Source organism: Ambystoma mexicanum, chromosome 12 (genome assembly GCF_040938575.1).
Source record: "Ambystoma mexicanum isolate Mex_15411 chromosome 12, UKY_AmexF1_1, whole genome shotgun sequence".
NCBI classification, from domain to species: Eukaryota; Metazoa; Chordata; class Amphibia; order Caudata; family Ambystomatidae; genus Ambystoma; species Ambystoma mexicanum.
Genome location: NC_090936.1, coordinates 1,246,669,866 through 1,246,687,568, shown reverse-complemented (window position 1 = coordinate 1,246,687,568; position 17,703 = coordinate 1,246,669,866).

The following is a 17,703-nucleotide window of genomic DNA, read 5'->3' as shown; positions in this document are numbered from 1 at the left end:
TCTCAGTCATGATGGCACATGGGTGTATGGGAGTTGGATAGTGATGGTACGCCCCATGAATGTTCTCTCTCAGTCATGATGGCACATGGGTGTATGGGAGTTGGATAGTTATGGTACGCCCCATGCATGTTCTCTCTCACTCATGATGGCAGGTGGGTGTATGGGAGTTGGATAGTGATGGTACAACCCATGTATGTTCTCTCTCAGTCATGATGGCACGTGGGTGTATGGGAGTTGAATAGTGAAGGTATGCCCATGCATGTTCTCTCTCATTCATGATGGCACATGGGTGTATGGCAGTTGGATAGTGATGGTATGCCCCATGCATGTTCTCTCTCAATCATGATGGCACGTGGGTGTATGGGAGTTGGATAGTGATGGTACAACCCATGTATGTTCTCTCACTCATGATGGCAGGTGGGTGTATGGGAGTTGGATAGTGATGGTACAAACCATGTATGTTCTCTCACTCATGATGGCACATCGGTGTATTGGAGTTGGATAGTGATGGTAAGTCCCATGCATGTTCTCTCTCAGTCATGATGGCATGTGGGTGTATGGGAGTTGGATAGTGATGGTACGACCCATGTATGTTCTCTCACTCATGATGGCACGTGGGTGTATGGGAGTTGGACAGTGATGGTACAACCCATGTATGTTCTCTAACTCATGATGGCATGTGGGTGTATGGGAGTTGGATAGTGAAGGTACGCCCCATGCATGTTCTCTCTCAGTCATGATGGCACGTGGGTGTATGGGAGTTGGATAGTGATGGTACACCCCATGCATGTTCTCTCTCAGTCATGATGGCACGTGGGTGTATGGAAGTTGGATAGTGATGGTACGCCCCATGCATGTTCTCTCTCAGTCATGATGGCACGTGGGTGTATGGGAGTTGGATAGTGATGGTACGCCCCATGAATGTTCTCTCTCAGTCATGATGGCACATGGGTGTATGGGAGTTGGATAGTTATGGTACGCCCCATGCATGTTCTCTCTCACTCATGGTGGCACGTGGGTGTATGGGAGTTAGATAGTGATGGTACGACCCATGCATGTTCTCTCTCAGTTATGATGGCATGTGGGTATATGGGAGTTGGATAGTGATGGTACGACCCATGTATGTTCTCTAACTCATGATGGCATGTGGGTGTATGGGAGTTGGATAGTGAAGGTACGCCCCATGCATGTTCTCTCTCAGTCATGATGGCACGTGGGTGTATGGGAGTTGGATAGTGATGGTACACCCCATGCATGTTCTCTCTCAGTCATGATGGCACGTGGGTGTATGGAAGTTGGATAGTGATGGTACGCCCCATGCATGTTCTCTCTCAGTCATGATGGCACATGGGTGTATGGGAGTTGGATAGTGAAGGTACGCCCCATGCATGTTCTCTCTCAGTCATGATGGCACGTGGGTGTATGGGAGTTGGATAGTGATGGTACGCCCCATGTATCTTCTCTCTCACTCATGATGGCACATGAGTGTATGGGAGTTGGATAGTGATGGTACGCCCCATGTATCTTCTCTCTCACTCATGATGGCCCTTGTGTGTATGGGAGATGGATAGTGATGGTACGCCCCATGTATGTTCTTTCTCAGTCATGATGGCACCTGGGTGTATGTGAGTTGGATAGTGGTGGTACGCCCCATGTATGTTCTCTCTCACTCATGATGGCATGTGGGTGTATGGGAGTTGGATAGTGATGGTACGACCCATGCATGTTCTCTCTCAGCCATGATGGCTCATGGGTGTATGGGAGTTGGATAGTGATGGTACGCCCCATGCATGTTCTCTCTCAGTCATGATGGCACATGGGTGTATGGGAGTTGGATAGTGATGGTACGACCCATGTATGTTCTCTCTCACTCATGATGGCACGTGGGTGTATGGGAGTTGGATAGTGATGGTACGACCCATGTATGTTCTCACTCACTCATGATGACATGTGGGTGTATGGGAGTTGGATAGTGATGGTACGCCCCATGCATGTTCTCTCTCAGTCATGATGGCACGTGGGTGTATGGGAGTTGGATATTGATGGTACACCCCATGCATGTTCTCTCTCAGGCATGATGGCACGTGGGTGTATGGGAGTTGGATAGTGATGGTACAACCCATGTATGTTCTCTCACTCATGATGGCACGTGGGTGTATGGGAGTTGGATAGTGATGGTACGCCACTTGTGTATGTTCTCTCTCACTCATGATGGCACGTGGGTGTATGGGAGTTGGATAGTGAAGGTACGCCCCATGCATGTTCTCTCTCAGTCATGATGGCACGTGGGTGTATGGGAGTTGAATAGTGAAGGTATGCCCATGCATGTTCTCTCTCATTCATGATGGCACATGGGTGTATGGCAGTTGGATAGTGATGGTATGCCCCATGCATGTTCTCTCTCAATCATGATGGCACGTAGGTGTATGGGAGTTGGATAGTGATGGTACAACCCATGTATGTTCTCTCACTCATGATGGCACGTGGGTGTATGGGAGTTGGATAGTGATGGTACAAACCATGTATGTTCTCTCACTCATGATGGCACATCGGTGTATTGGAGTTGGATAGTGATGGTAAGTCCCATGCATGTTCTCTCTCAGTCATGATGGCATGTGGGTGTATGGGAGTTGGATAGTGATGGTACGACCCATGTATGTTCTCTCACTCATGATGGCACGTGGGTGTATGGGAGTTGGACAGTGATGGTACAACCCATGTATGTTCTCTAACTCATGATGGCATGTGGGTGTATGGGAGTTGGATAGTGAAGGTATGCCCCATGCATGTTCTCTCTCAGTCATGATGGCACGTGGGTGTATGGGAGTTGGATAGTGATGGTACATCCCATGCATGTTCTCTCTCAGTCATGATGGCACGTGGGTGTATGGAAGTTGGATAGTGATGGTACGCCCCATGCATGTTCTCTCTCAGTCATGATGGCACATGGGTGTATGGGAGTTGGATAGTGATGGTACGGCCCATGAATGTTCTCTCTCAGTCATGATGGCACATGGGTGTATGGGAGTTGGATAGTTATGGTACGACCCATGCATGTTCTCTCTCACTCATGATGGCAGGTGGGTGTATGGGAGTTGGATAGTGATGGTACAACCCATGTATGTTCTCTCTCAGTCATGATGGCACGTGGGTGTATGGGAGTTGAATAGTGAAGGTATGCCCATGCATGTTCTCTCTCATTCATGATGGCACATGGGTGTATGGCAGTTGGATAGTGATGGTATGCCCCATGCATGTTCTCTCTCAATCATGATGGTGCGTGGGTGTATGGGAGTTGGATAGTGATGGTACAACCCATGTATGTTCTCTCACTCATGATGGCACGTGGGTGTATGGGAGTTGGATAGTGATGGTACAAACCATGTATGTTCTCTCACTCATGATGGCACATCGGTGTATTGGAGTTGGATAGTGATGGTAAGTCCCATGCATGTTCTCTCTCAGTCATGATGGCATGTGGGTGTATGGGAGTTGGATAGTGATGGTACGACCCATGTATGTTCTCTCACTCATGATGGCACGTGGGTGTATGGGAGTTGGACAGTGATGGTACAACCCATGTATGTTCCCTAACTCATGATGGCATGTGGGTGTATGGGAGTTGGATAGTGAAGGTACGCCCCATGCATGTTCTCAATCAGTCATGATGGCACGTGGGTGTATGGGAGTTGGATAGTGATGGTACACCCCATGCATGTTCTCTCTCAGTCATGATGGCACGTGGGTGTATGGGAGTTGGCTAGTGATGGTACAACCCATGTATGTTCTCTCACTCATTATGGCACGTGGGTGTATGGGAGTTGGATAGTGATGGTACGCCCCATGCATGTTCTCTCTCACTCATGGTGGCACGTGGGTGTATGGGAGTTGGATAGTGATGGTACGTCCCATGCATGTTCTCTCTCAGTCATGATGGCACGTGGGTGTATGGGAGTTGGATAGTGATGGTACAACCCATGTATGTTCTCTCACTCATGATGGCACGTGGGTGTATGGGAGTTGGATAGTGAAGGTACGCCCCATGCATGTTCTCTCTCAGTCATGATGGCACATGGGTGTATGGGAGTTGGTTAGTGATTATACGCCCCATGCATGTTCTCTCTCAGTTATGATGGCACGTGGGTGTATGGGAGTGGGATAGTGTTGGTACGCCCATGCATGTTCTCTCTCACTCATGATGGCATGTGGGTGTATGGGAGTTGGGTAGTGATGGTACGTCCCATGCATGTTCTCTAACTCATGATGGCACGTGGGTGTATGGGAGTTGGATAGTGATGGTATGACCCATGCATGTTCTCTCTCAGTCATGGTGGCACGTGGGTGTATGGGAGTTGGATAGTGATGGTACAACCCATGTATGTTCTCTCACTCATGATGGCACGTGGGTGTATGGGAGTTGGATAGTGAAGGTACGCCCCATGCATGTTCTCTCTCAGTCATGATGGCACGTGGGTGTATGGGAGTTGGTTAGTGATGGGACGCCCCATGCATGTTTTCTCTCAGTCATGATGGCACGGAGGTGTATGGGAGTTGGATAGTGATGGTACGCCCATGCATGTTCTCTCTCACTCATGATGGCATGTGGGTGTATGGGAGTTGGATAGTGATCGTACGACCCATGCATGTTCTCTCTCACTCATGATGGCATGTGGGTGTATGGGAGTTGGATAGTGATGGTACACCCCATGTATGTTATTTCTCAGTCATGATTGCACGTGGGTGTATGGGAGTTGGATAGTGATGGTACTCCCCTTGTGTATTTTCTCACTCACTCATGATGGCACGTGGGAGTATGGGAGTTGGATAGTGATGGTACGCCCATGTATGTTCTTTCTCAGTCATGATGGCAGGTGGGTGTATGGGAGTTGGATAGTGATGGTAAGCCCCTTGTGTATGTTCTCTCTCACTCACGATGGCACGTGGGTATATGGGAGTTGGATAGTGATGGTACGCCCCATGCATATTCTCTCTCAGTCTTGATGGCAGGTGGGTGTATGGGAGTTGGATAGTGATGGTAAGCCCCATGCATGTTCTCTCTCACTCATGATGGCACGTGGGTGTATGGGAGTTGGATAGTGATGATACGCCCCATGCATGTTCTCTCTAACTCATGATGGCATGTGGGTGTATGGGAGTTGGATAGTGAAGGTACGCCCCATGCATGTTCTCTCTCAGTCATGATGGCACGTGGGTGTATGGGAGTTGGATAGTGATGGTACACCCCATGCATGTTCTCTCTCAGTCATGATGGCACGTGGGTGTATGGAAGTTGGATAGTGATGGTACGCCCCATGCATGTTCTCTCTCAGTCATGATGGCACATGGGTGTATGGGAGTTGGATAGTGAAGGTACGCCCCATGCATGTTCTCTCTCAGTCATGATGGCACGTGGGTGTATGGGAGTTGGATAGTGATGGTACGCCCCATGTATCTTCTCTCTCACTCATGATGGCACGTGAGTGTATGGGAGTTGGATAGTGATGGTACGCCCCATGTATCTTCTCTCTCACTCATGATGGCCCTTGTGTGTATGGGAGATGGATAGTGATGGTACGCCCCATGTATGTTCTTTCTCAGTCATGATGGCACCTGGGTGTATGTGAGTTGGATAGTGGTGGTACGCCCCATGTATGTTCTCTCTCACTCATGATGGCATGTGGGTGTATGGGAGTTGGATAGTGATGGTACGACCCATGCATGTTCTCTCTCAGCCATGATGGCTCATGGGTGTATGGGAGTTGGATAGTGATGGTACGCCCCATGCATGTTCTCTCTCAGTCATGATGGCACGTGGGTGTATGGGAGTTGGATAGTGATGGTACGACCCATGTATGTTCTCTCTCACTCATGATGGCACGTGGGTGTATGGGAGTTGGATAGTGATGGTACGACCCATGTATGTTCTCACTCACTCATGATGACATGTGGGTGTATGGGAGTTGGATAGTGATGGTACGTCCCATGCATGTTCTCTCTCAGTCATGATGGCACGTGGGTGTATGGGAGTTGGATATTGATGGTACACCCCATGCATGTTCTCTCTCAGGCATGATGGCACGTGGGTGTATGGGAGTTGGATAGTGATGGTACAACCCATGTATGTTCTCTCACTCATGATGGCACGTGGGTGTATGGGAGTTGGATAGTGATGGTACGCCACTTGTGTATGTTCTCTCTCACTCATGATGGCACGTGGGTGTATGGGAGTTGGATAGTGAAGGTACGCCCCATGCATGTTCTCTCTCAGTCATGATGGCACGTGGGTGTATGGGAGTTGAATAGTGAAGGTATGCCCATGCATGTTCTCTCTCATTCATGATGGCACATGGGTGTATGGCAGTTGGATAGTGATGGTATGCCCCATGCATGTTCTCTCTCAATCATGATGGCACGTGGGTGTATGGGAGTTGGATAGTGATGGTACAACCCATGTATGTTCTCTCACTCATGATGGCACGTGGGTGTATGGGAGTTGGATAGTGATGGTACAAACCATGTATGTTCTCTCACTCATGATGGCACATCGGTGTATTGGAGTTGGATAGTGATGGTAAGTCCCATGCATGTTCTCTCTCAGTCATGATGGCATGTGGGTGTATGGGAGTTGGATAGTGATGGTACGACCCATGTATGTTCTCTCACTCATGATGGCACGTGGGTGTATGGGAGTTGGACAGTGATGGTACAACCCATGTATGTTCTCTAACTCATGATGGCATGTGGGTGTATGGGAGTTGGATAGTGAAGGTATGCCCCATGCATGTTCTCTCTCAGTCATGATGGCACGTGGGTGTATGGGAGTTGGATAGTGATGGTACACCCCATGCATGTTCTCTCTCAGTCATGATGGCACGTGGGTGTATGGAAGTTGGATAGTGATGGTACGCCCCATGCATGTTCTCTCTCAGTCATGATGGCACATGGGTGTATGGGAGTTGGATAGTGATGGTACGGCCCATGAATGTTCTCTCTCAGTCATGATGGCACATGGGTGTATGGGAGTTGGATAGTTATGGTACGACCCATGCATGTTCTCTCTCACTCATGATGGCAGGTGGGTGTATGGGAGTTGGATAGTGATGGTACAACCCATGTATGTTCTCTCTCAGTCATGATGGCACGTGGGTGTATGGGAGTTGAATAGTGAAGGTATGCCCATGCATGTTCTCTCTCATTCATGATGGCACATGGGTGTATGGCAGTTGGATAGTGATGGTATGCCCCATGCATGTTCTCTCTCAATCATGATGGTGCGTGGGTGTATGGGAGTTGGATAGTGATGGTACAACCCATGTATGTTCCCTCACTCATGATGGCACGTGGGTGTATGGGAGTTGGATAGTGATGGTACAAACCATGTATGTTCTCTCACTCATGATGGCACATCGGTGTATTGGAGTTGGATAGTGATGGTAAGTCCCATGCATGTTCTCTCTCAGTCATGATGGCACGTGGGTGTATGGGAGTTGGATAGTGATGGTACGACCCATGTATGTTCTCTCACTCATGATGGCACGTGGGTGTATGGGAGTTGGACAGTGATGGTACAACCCATGTATGTTCTCTAACTCATGATGGCATGTGGGTGTATGGGAGTTGGATAGTGAAGGTACGCCCCATGCATGTTCTCAATCAGTCATGATGGCACGTGGGTGTATGGGAGTTGGATAGTGATGGTACACCCCATGCATGTTCTCTCTCAGTCATGATGGCACGTGGGTGTATGGGAGTTGGCTAGTGATGGTACAACCCATGTATGTTCTCTCACTCATTATGGCACGTGGGTGTATGGGAGTTGGATAGTGATGGTACGCCCCATGCATGTTCTCTCTCACTCATGGTGGCACGTGGGTGTATGGGAGTTGGATAGTGATGGTACGTCCCATGCATGTTCTCTCTCAGTCATGATGGCACGTGGGTGTATGGGAGTTGGATAGTGATGGTACAACCCATGTATGTTCTCTCACTCATGATGGCACGTGGGTGTATGGGAGTTGGATAGTGAAGGTACGCCCCATGCATGTTCTCTCTCAGTCATGATGGCACGTGGGTGTATGGGAGTTGGTTAGTGATTATACGCCCCATGCATGTTCTCTCTCAGTTATGATGGCACGTGGGTGTATGGGAGTGGGATAGTGTTGGTACGCCCATGCATGTTCTCTCTCACTCATGATGGCATGTGGGTGTATGGGAGTTGGGTAGTGATGGTACGTCCCATGCATGTTCTCTAACTCATGATGGCACGTGGGTGTATGGGAGTTGGATAGTGATGGTATGACCCATGCATGTTCTCTCTCAGTCATGGTGGCACGTGGGTGTATGGGAGTTGGATAGTGATGGTACAACCCATGTATGTTCTCTCACTCATGATGGCACGTGGGTGTATGGGAGTTGGATAGTGAAGGTACGCCCCATGCATGTTCTCTCTCAGTCATGATGGCACGTGGGTGTATGGGAGTTGGTTAGTGATGGGACGCCCCATGCATGTTTTCTCTCAGTCATGATGGCACGGAGGTGTATGGGAGTTGGATAGTGATGGTACGCCCATGCATGTTCTCTCTCACTCATGATGGCATGTGGGTGTATGGGAGTTGGATAGTGATGGTATGTCCCATGCATGTTCTCTCACTCATGATGGCACATGGGTGTATGGGAGTTGGATAGTGATCGTACGACCCATGCATGTTCTCTCTCACTCATGATGGCATGTGGGTGTATGGGAGTTGGATAGTGATGGTACACCCCATGTATGTTATTTCTCAGTCATGATTGCACGTGGGTGTATGGGAGTTGGATAGTGATGGTACTCCCCTTGTGTATTTTCTCACTCACTCATGATGGCACGTGGGTGTATGGGAGTTGGATAGTGATGGTACGCCCATGTATGTTCTTTCTCAGTCATGATGGCAGGTGGGTGTATGGGAGTTGGATAGGGATGGTAAGCCCCTTGTGTATGTTCTCTCTCACTCACGATGGCACGTGGGTATATGGGAGTTGGATAGTGATGGTACGCCCCATGCATATTCTCTCTCAGTCTTGATGGCAGGTGGGTGTATGGGAGTTGGATAGTGATGGTAAGCCCCATGCATGTTCTCTCTCACTCATGATGGCACGTGGGTGTATGGGAGTTGGATAGTGATGATACGCCCCATGCATGTTCTCTCTCAGTCATAATGGCACGTGTGTGTATAGGAGTTGGATAGTGAAGGTACGCCCCATGCATGGTCTCTCTCAGTCATGATGGCAGGTGGGTGTATGGGAGTTGGATAGTGAAGGTACGCCCCATGCATGTTCTCTCTCAGTCATGATGGCACGTGGGTGTATGGGAGTTGGATAGTGATGGTACGCCCCATGCATCTTCTCTCTCACTCATGATGGCACGTGGGTGTATGGGAGTTGGATAGTGATGGTACGCCCCATGCATCTTCTCTCTCACTCATGATGGCACGTGGGTGTATGGGAGTTGGATAGTGATGGTACGCCCCATGTATCTTCTCTCTCACTCATGATGGCACGTGGGTGTATGGGAGTTGGATAGTGATGGTACGCCCCATACATGTTCTCTCTCAGTCATAATGGCATGTGGGTGTATGGGAGTTGGATAGTGAAGGTACGCCTCATGCATGTTCTCTCTCAGTCATGATGTCACGTGGGTGTATGGGAGTTGGATAGTGAAGGTACGCCCCATGCATGTTCTCTCTCAGTCATGATGGCAGGTGGATGTATGGGAGTTGGATAGTGAAGGTACGCCCCATGCATGTTCTCTCTCAGTCATGATGGCACGTGGGTGTATGGGAGTTGGTTGGTGATGGTACACCCCATGCATGTTCTCTCTCAGTCATGATGGCACGTGGGTGTATGGGAGTTGGATAGTGATGGTACGCCCATGCATGTTCTCTCTCACTCATGATGGCATGTGGGTGTATGGGAGTTGGATAGTGATGGTACGTCCCATGCATGTTCTCTCACTCATGATGGCACGTGGGTGTATGGGAGTTGGATAGTGATGGTACAACCCATGTATGTTCTCTCACTCATTATGGAACGTGGGTGTATGGTAGTTGGATAGTGATGGTGCGCCCCATGCATGTTCTCTCTCACTCATGGTGGCACGTGGGTGTATGGGAGTTGGATAGAGATGGTACGTCCCATGCATGTTCTCTCTCAGTCATGATGGCACGTGGGTGTATGGGAGTTGGATAGTGATGGTACAACCCATGTATGTTCTCTCACTCATGAAGGCACGTGGGTGTATGGGAGTTGGATAGTGAAGGTACGACCCATGCATGTTCTCTCTCAGTCATGATGGCACGTGGGTGTATGGGAGTTGGTTAGTGATTATACGCCCCATGCATGTTCTCTCTCAGTTATGATGGCACGTGGGTGTATGTGAGTGGGATAGTGTTGGTACGCCCATGCATGTTCTCTCTCACTCATGATGGCATGTGGGTGTATGGGAGTTGGGTAGTGATGGTACGTCCCATGCATGTTCTCTAACTCATGATGGCACGTGGGTGTATGGGAGTTGGATAGTGATGGTATGACCCATGCATGTTCTCTCTCAGTCATGGTGGCACGTGGGTGTATGGGAGTTGGATAGTGATGGTACAACCCATGTATGTTCTCTCACTCATGATGGCACGTGGGTGTATGGGAGTTGGATAGTGAAGGCACGCCCCATGCATGTTCTCTCTCAGTCATGATGGCACGTGGGTGTATGGGAGTTGGTTAGTGATGGGATGCCCCATGCATGTTTTCTCTCAGTCATGATGGCACGTGGGTGTATGGGAGTTGGATAGTGATGGTACGCCCATGCATGTTCTCTCTCACTCATGATGGCATGTGGGTGTATGGGAGTTGGATAGTGATGGTATGTCCCATGAATGTTCTCTCACTCATGATGGCACATGGGTGTATGGGAGTTGGATAGTGATTGTACGACCCATGCATGTTCTCTCTCACTCATGATGGCATGTGGGTGTATGGGAGTTGGATAGTGATGGTACACCCCATGTATGTTATTTCTCAGTCATGATTGCACGTGGGTGTATGGGAGTTGGATAGTGATGGTACTCCCCTTGTGTATTTTCTCACTCACTCATGATGGCACGTGGGTGTATGGGAGTTGGATAGTGATGGTACGCCCATGTATGTTCTTTCTCAGTCATGATGGCAGGTGGGTGTATGGGAGTTGGATAGTGATGGTAAGCCCCTTGTGTATGTTCTCTCTCACTCACGATGGCACGTGGGTATATGGGAGTTGGATAGTGATGGTACGCCCCATGCATATTCTCTCTCAGTCTTGATGGCAGGTGGGTGTATGGGAGTTGGATAGTGATGGTAAGCCCCATGCATGTTCTCTCTCACTCATGATGGCACGTGGGTGTATGGGAGTTGGATAGTGATGATACGCCCCATGCATGTTCTCTCTCAGTCATAATGGCACGTGTGTGTATGGGAGTTGGATAGTGAAGGTACGCCCCATGCATGGTCTCTCTCAGTCATGATGGCAGGTGGGTGTATGGGAGTTGGATAAGGAAGGTACGCCCCATGCATGTTCTCTCTCAGTCATGATGGCACGTGGGTGTATGGGAGTTGGATAGTGATGGTACGCCCCATGCATCTTCTCTCTCACTCATGATGGCACGTGGGTGTATGGGAGTTGGATAGTGATGGTACGCCCCATGCATCTTCTCTCTCACTCATGATGGCACGTGGGTGTATGGGAGTTGGATAGTGATGGTACGCCCCATGTATCTTCTCTCTCACTCATGATGGCACGTGGGTGTATGGGAGTTGGATAGTGATGGTACGCCCCATACATGTTCTCTCTCAGTCATAATGTCATGTGGGTGTATGGGAGTTGGATAGTGAAGGTACGCCTCATGCATGTTCTCTCTCAGTCATGATGTCACGTGGGTGTATGGGAGTTGGATAGTGAAGGTACGTCCCATGCATGTTCTCTCTCAGTCATGATGGCAGGTGGATGTATGGGAGTTGGATAGTGAAGGTACGCCCCATGCATGTTCTCTCTCAGTCATGATGGCACGTGGGTGTATGGGAGTTGGTTGGTGATGGTACGCCCCATGCATGTTCTCTCTCAGTCATGATGGCACGTGGGTGTATGAGAGTTGGATAGTGATGGTACGCCCATGCATGTTCTCTCTCACTCATGATGGCATGTGGGTGTATGGGAGTTGGATAGTGATGGTACGTCCCATGCATGTTCTCTCACTCATGATGGCACGTGGGTGTATGGGAGTGGGATAGTGTTGGTACGCCCATGCATGTTCTCTCTCACTCATGATGGCATGTGGGTGTATGGGAGTTGGGTAGTGATGGTACGTCCCATGCATGTTCTCTAACTCATGATGGCACGTGGGTGTATGGGAGTTGGATAGTGATGGTACGTCCCATGTATGTTCTTTCTCAGTCATGATTGCACATGGGTGTATGGGAGTTGGATAGTGATGGTACTCCCTTTGTGTATGTTCTCTCTCACTCATGATGGCACGTGGGTGTATGGGAGTTGGATAGTGATGGTACGCCCACGTATGTTCTTTTTCAGTCATGATGGCACGTGGGTGTATGGGAGTTGGATAGTGATGGTACGCCCCTTGTGTATGTTCTCTCTCACTCATGATGCCACGTGGATATATGGGAGTTGGATAGTGATGGTACGCCCCATGCATGTTCTCTCTCAGTCTTGATGGCAGGTGGGTGTATGGGAGTTGGATAGTGATGGTAAGCCCCATGCATGTTCTCTCTCACTCATGATGGCACGTGGGTGTATGGGAGTTGGATAGTGATGGTACGGCCCATGCATGTTCTCTCTCAGTCCTAATGGCACGTGTGTGTATGGGAGTTGGATAGTGAAGGTACGCCCCATGCATGTTCTCTCTCAGTCATGATGGCAGGTGGGTGTATGGGAGTTGGATAGTGAAGGTACGCCCCATGCATGTTCTCTCTCAGTCATGATGGCACGTGGGTGTATGGGAGTTGGATAGTGATGGTACGCCCCATGCATCTTCTCTCTCACTCATGATGGCACATGGGTGTATGGGAGTTGGATAGTGATGGTACGCCCCATGCATCTTCTCTCTCACTCATGATGGCACGTGGGTGTATGGGAGTTGGATAGTGATGGTACGCCCCATGCATGTTCTCTCTCAGTCATGATGGCACGTGGGTGTATGGCAGTTGGATAGTGATGCTACGCCCCATGCATGTTCTCTCTCACTCATGATGGCATTTGGGTGTATGGGAGTTGGATAGTAAAGGTACGCCCCATGCATGTTCTCTCTCAGTCATGATGGTACGTGGGTGTATGGGAGTTGGATAGTAAAGGTACACCCCATGCATGTTCTCTCTCAGTCATTATGGCAAGTGGGTGTATGGGAGTTGGATAGTAAAGGTACGCCCCATGCATGTTCTCTCTCAGTCATGATGGCACATGGGTGTATGGGAGTTGGATAGTGACGGTACGCCCCATGCATGTTCTCTCTTAGTCATGATGGCACGTGGGTGTATGGGAGTTGGATAGTGAAGGTACAACCCATGCATGTTCTCTCTCAGTCATGATGGCACGTGGGTGTATGGGAGTTGGATAATGATGCTACGCCCCATGCATGTTCTCACTCAGTCATGATGGCACGTGGGTGTATTGGACTTGAAAAGTGATGGTACGGTCCATGCATGTTCTCTCTCAGTCATGATGGCACATGGGTTTATGGGAGTTGGATAGTTATGGTACGCCCATGCATGTTCTCTCTCACTCATGATGGCACGTGGGTGTATAGGAGTTGGATAGTGATGGTACGCCCCATGCATGATCTTTCTCAGTCATGATTGCACGTGGGTGTATGGGAGTTGGCTAGTGATGGTACAACCCATGTATGTTCTCTCACTCATTATGGCACGTGGGTGTATGGGAGTTGGATAGTGATGGTACGCCCCATGCAAGTTCTCTCTCACTCATGGTGGCACGTGGGTGTATGGGAGTTGGATAGTGATGGTACGTCTCATGCATGTTCTCTCTCAGTCATGATGGCATGTGGGTGTATGGGAGTTGGATAGTGATGGTAAAACCCATGTATGTTCTCTCACTCATTATGGCACGTGGGTGTATGGGAGTTGGATAGTGATGGTACGCCCCATGCATGATCTCTCTCACTCATGGTGGCACGTGGGTGTATGGGAGTTGGATAGTGATGGTACGCCCCATGCATGTTCTCTCTCAGTTATGATGGCACGTGGGTGTATGGGAGTTGGATAGTGAATGTACGTCCCATGCATGTTCTCTAACTCATGATGGCACGTGGGTGTATGGGAGTTGGATAGTGATGGTACGCCCATGCATGTTCTCTCTCACTCATGATGGCATGTGGGTGTATGGGAGTTGGATAGTGAATGTACGTCCCATGCATGTTCTTTCTCACTCATGATGGCACATGGGTGTATGGGAGTGGGATAGTGATGGTACGCCCATGCATGTTCTCTCTCACTCATGATGGCAAGTGGGTGTATGGGAGTTGGATAGTGAATGTACGTCCCATGCATGTTCTCTAACTCATGATGGCACGTGGGTGTATGGGAGTTGGATAGTGATGGTACGAACTATGCATGTTCTCTCTCAGTCATGATGGCACGTGGGTGTATGGGAGATGGATAGTGATGGTACAACCCATGTATGTTCTCTCACTCATTATGGCACGTGGGTGTATGGGAGTTGGATAGTGATGGTACGCCCCATGCATGTTCTCTCTCACTCATGGTGGCACGTGGGTGTATGGGAGTTGGATAGTGATGGTACGCCCCATGCATGTTCTCTCACTCATGATGGCACGTGGGTGTATGGGAGTTGGATAGTGATTGTACGACCCATGCATGTTCTCTCTCAGTCATGATGGCACGTGGGTGTATGGGAGTTGGATAGTGATGGTACAACCCATGTATGTTCTCTCACTCATTTTGGCACGTGGGTATATGGGAGTTGGATAGTGATGGTACGCCCCATGCATGTTCTCTCTCACTCATGGTGGCACGAGGGTGTATGGAAGTTGGATAGTGATGGTAAGTCCCATGCATGTTCTCTCTCAGTCATGATGGCATGTGGGTGTATGGGAGTTGGATAGTGATGGTACAACCCATGTATGTTCTCTCACTCATGATGGCACGTGGGTGTATGGGAGTTGGATAGTGAAGGTACGCCCCATGCATGTTCTCTCTCAGTCATGATGGCACGTGGGTGTATGGGAGTTAGTTAGTGATGGTAAATCCCATGCATGTTCTCTCTCAGTCATGATGGCACGTGGGTGTATGGGAGTTGGATAGTGATGGTACAACCCATGTATGTTCTCTCACTAATCGTGGCACGTGGGTGCATGGGAGTTGGATAGTGAAGGTACGCCCCATGTATCTTCTCTCTCACTCATGATGGCACATGGGTGTATGGGAGTTGGATAGTGATGGTACGCCCCATGTATCTTCTCTCTCACTCATGATGGCACATGGGTGTATGGGAGTTGGATAGTGATGGTACGCCCCATGTATCTTCTCTCTCACTCATGATGGCCCTTGTGTGTATGGGAGATGGATAGTGATGGTACGCCCCATGTATGTTCTTTCTCAGTCATGATGGCACCTGGGTGTATGGGAGTTGGATAGTGATGGTACGCCCCATGCATGTTCTCTCTCACTCATGATGGCATGTGGGTGTATGGGAGTTGGATAGTGATGGTACGCCCCATGCATGTTCTCTCTCAGCCATGATGGCTCATGGGTGTATGGGAGTTGGATAGTGATGGTACGACCCATGCATGTTCTCTCTCAGCCATGATGGTTCATGGGTGTATGGGAGTTGGATAGTGATGGTACGACCCATGCATGTTCTCTCGCAGTCATGATGGCATGTGGGTGTATGGGAGTTGGATAGTGATGGTACGGCCCATGTATGTTCTCTCTCACTCATGATGGCACGTGGGTGTATGGGAGTTGGATAGTGATGGAACGCCCCATGCATGTTCTCTCTCAGTCATGATGGCACGTGGGTGTATGGGAGTTGGATAGTGATGGTACGTCCCATGCATGTTCTCTCTCAGTCATGATGGCACGCATGTGTATGGCAGTTGGATAGTGATGGTACGACCCATGTATGTTCTCACTCACTCATGATGACATGTGGGTGTATGGGAGTTGGATAGTGATGGTACGTCCCATGCATGTTCTCTCTCAGTCATGATGGCACGTGGGTGTAAGGGAGTTGGATATTGATGGTACACCCCATGCATGTTCTCTCTCAGTCATGATGGCACGTGGGTGTATGGGAGTTGGATAGTGATGGTACAACCCATGTATGTTCTCTCACTCATGATGGCACGTGGGTGTATGGGAGTTGGATAGTGATGGTACAAACCATGTATGTTCTCTCACTCATGATGGCACATGGGTGTATTGGAGTTGGATAGTGATGGTACGTCCATGTATGTTCTCTCTCGCTCATGATGGCACGTGGGTGTATGGGAGTTGGATAGTGATGGTACGTCCCATGTATGTTCTTTCTCAGTCATGATTGCACATGGGTGTATGGGAGTTGGATAGTGATGGTACTCCCTTTGTGTATGTTCTCTCTCACTCATGATGGCACGTGGGTGTATGGGAGTTGGATAGTGATGGTACGCCCACGTATGTTCTTTTTCAGTCATGATGGCACGTGGGTGTATGGGAGTTGGATAGTGATGGTACGCCCCTTGTGTATGTTCTCTCTCACTCATGATGCCACATGGATATATGGGAGTTGGATAGTGATGGTACGCCCCATGCATGTTCTCTCTCAGTCTTGATGGCAGGTGGGTGTATGGGAGTTGGATAGTGATGGTAAGCCCCATGCATGTTCTCTCTCACTCATGATGGCACGTGGGTGTATGGGAGTTGGATAGTGATGGTACGCTCCATGCATGTTCTCTCTCAGTCCTAATGGCACGTGTGTGTATGGGAGTTGGATAGTGAAGGTACGCCCCATGCATGTTCTCTCTCAGTCATGATGGCAGGTGGGTGTATGGGAGTTGGATAGTGAAGGTACGCCCCATGCATGTTCTCTCTCAGTCATGATGGCACGGGGGTGTATGGGAGTTGGATAGTGATGGTACAACCCATGTATGTTCTCTCACTCATGATGGCACGTGGGTGTATGGGAGTTGGATAGTGATGGTATGACCCATGTATGTTCTCACTCACTCATGATGACAAGTGGGTGTATGGGAGTTGGATAGTGATGGTACGGGCCATGCATGTTCTCTTTCACTCATGATGACACGTGGGTGTATGGGAGTTGGATAGTGATGGTAAGCCTCATGCATGTTCTCTCTCACTCATGATGGCACGTGGGTGTATGGGAGTTGGATATTGATGGTACACCCCGTGCATGTTCTCTCTCACTCATGATGACAAGTGGGTGTATGGGAGTTGGATAGTGATGGTACGTGCCATGCATGTTCTCTCTCACTCATGATGACACGTGGGTGTATGGGAGTTGGATAGTGATGGCAAGCCTCATGCATGTTCTCTCTCACTCATGATGGCACGTGGGTGTATGGGAGTTGGATAGTGATGGTACGCCCCTTGTGTATGTTCTCTCTCACTCATGATGGCACGTGGGTGTATGGGAGTTGGATAGTGAAGGTA